The sequence below is a fragment of the Triticum dicoccoides genome, chromosome 6A, assembly GCF_002162155.2.
Source record: "Triticum dicoccoides isolate Atlit2015 ecotype Zavitan chromosome 6A, WEW_v2.0, whole genome shotgun sequence".
Classification (NCBI taxonomy): Eukaryota; Viridiplantae; Streptophyta; class Magnoliopsida; order Poales; family Poaceae; genus Triticum; species Triticum dicoccoides.
In genome coordinates this window covers 29,903,658-29,906,455 of record NC_041390.1, presented here as the reverse complement: position 1 = coordinate 29,906,455, position 2,798 = coordinate 29,903,658, and positions in this window count along the sequence as shown.

The window sequence follows — 2,798 nt, the reverse complement described above, 5'->3', positions numbered from 1 at the left end:
GGATGAGACTATGAGGGGGGTGAGGGGCGATAGTGTGAGGGGGGTGAGGGCTGCCGTCGGATCCGGGAGTATCCGATGGTGTTCGATGCATGATCCGCGTGAGATGTCTATGGACCAATGGAACATAGTAAACACTTTGCAGACGTTATGATCATCTAAATTAGTCGTAATTGATTAAAAATAAGTATAAGTTTTTTCACAAGAAAAGCATTTTCTATTTTTTAGTGCCAAAAATGAGTTTTTTTCATGAAGGACCTATCAAATATTTATTGCAAAATGGCACCACACCATTTTTAGAAATCATTAAACCACATTTTATGTCCAATTGACCAAATGGTTGGTTGTCAAAATCTTTCCATCCACCTCTCGTGAAAAAGACAAATTTTCTCTGATTCAGCAGGAAGTTGGTCAAATTTGAACTACAACTGCCTCATAGTTTGCTCTTTATTTTTCCCAAAAATCATTTCTAGGTACATAAATATATATTTTAAATGAATGAATGAATGGATTGAGCTGAAATTTGGAGGAGGATGATAGTTTTGGCATATGAAGCCACTATAAAAATTTCATACCATTTGGATAAAAAAATGGTACTTCCTTCACAGTGCTCTCCACTGAACAAAAAATTGGGAAAAATATTGAGGGAAATTGGCCCAATTAAATGAGCTAAAATTTGGTGGAGGGTGGTTCTATGGGCAGGGTTATGTCCTGGTAATTTTTCAGCAATTATAAAGCAATGTAAAATATAGTTGTTTCACAAACTGGAAATATTACCAGAAACAAAGATTGAATGGTGAGCTCACATGGATTATTAGATGTGGCTCAAATTTTGTGGAGATCTACGATTTTGGCATATATAAGATGTGGCAAAAATTGAACTTATTAGGATATGTGTAGCTAGTACTTCCTTCACAATGGTTCTAGCTGAACAGAAAATTTGGAAATTTGCTTGTTTAACTTTTATTTTCAAATTCTTGGGTTAAATTTTATAAAAACATGTCCAACTTTTTTCACACACATTATATATTTTTTGTATATCTTAGAAACATTTTTTTACACATTTAAAATTTTTCAAATGCTTGGTTAGCAATTTTAATATTTGATGGAAAATGTTCTTCTCATATATTTATTTAGAATATTTGATGCATAAACAAAAGTAAAAAATGAAAACAGCAATATGAAAAAAATGAGGTTCTGCCCTCCTGCTCGTTTGGGCCTCGCTTGAAAAAAATCACTTAAAATAATTAGAGAAGAAAAAGGCAGATGCCTACGTAGCATCCGGCTTAACGCGAGGCTTCCCTATGTTTCACTACAAGAGAAAAATAGGGGCACCCCCGATTCCCGGCTTGTGTACTTATCGCTCGTACATGGCCCTGCGTACATGGTATATCCAAACCCTATTTTTTCATTTTATCAAATGCATGAACTTTAGACAACTTTAGAAAATGCAAAAATTGTCAAAAAAAAACAACTTGGCACGGTGTCTGAAATTTGTCATACAAGACCATGAAAAAATTGGGTCATTTCAAGGATGTGGAGAAAACACGTGCTTTCACACTGAGCCTTATGGCCTACCCTAACACTCTCAGTTAAATATGATTTGTTTCTGGACATCCTTTAAATGACCCCAACTTCTGCAAGCAGGTCGACCTGACCATAGTAGGCATCGGTGCCAGGTTTGAATAATTTTGACACCATATACAAGTTTTGACACGTGTGGGCATTTATCGGCCTTTTACACCGAGAAGACTCCAGAGAATGCAAAAAAAAACTTTGCATGGTGCCCGGAATTGGTAATAAAAGGCCATAAAAAATTGGGGTCATTTCAAAGATATCAAGAAACAACGTGCTCTCAGATGCAGCCTTGTTCGGAATATCAGAATTGTTCTTGTTTTTAAAAACATTTTACACAAATAGAAAAAATGTTCATGGAAATTCACCAAAACCAAATTGGTTCCAACTTTTTGTCCATACAGTTTCGAGCTTTTCTTAATTTCAAATTTGTTAGTATTTTTTGTTCGTTTAGAAAGCCAGCGTCGCGCGCATGCCAGGTTCCGCGGCTCAATATTGCGCCTGCTCGCAAGTTTCACACGCTCGCTTGCTTCGCCCGTTAGTTCATGAATTTGTAAATATTTCACAAGTTTGGTAATAAGTCCACAAATTTGAAAATTGTCCGCGAGTTAAATTTTGAAAATTTCATGAATTTGGAAAATGTTCGCGACTTCAAATTTCAAAAAGTCATGAATTTGGAAAAAGTTATTGATTTGAAAAAGGTCTGAAGTTTAAAAAAGGTTACAAATTTTAAAATGGTTCACAAGTTAAATTTTGTAATAGTCACGATCTTGAAAAAAGTTAACGAGAATGTCTCAAATTTCTAAAAAAAAAATATTTCACAAATTTTGAAAAAGTTCAACAGTACAAAAGGAAGTTTCGTGAAAAATAAAAAGATAAAATAAACCAAAAAATAAAAAGGAAAGAGAAAACCCGTGCGAAAACTATGGATGAAAAAACCGAAAGAAAAGTCGCCCACAAAACCTTTCTGAACCAGAACCGGAAATGTATATAACAAGTAGTGAAAGAAGTGGAACCATGCACAGCAGGAATGTTCTTCAAGGTGGTACCTTTAGTTGGAATTGAACCTGTTGGTTTAGCTTCGATTCCTTACTTCTGTAAGACTTTTCTTTTTAAAAAAGAAAAGGAAAAATCTAAATGGGCCGAGCCCAGCATAGAGTCTAGGTGTACTACTCCTCAAATGTACGTATACCTTTGTCAAAGGTCTATATTGCCCTTTATATGTT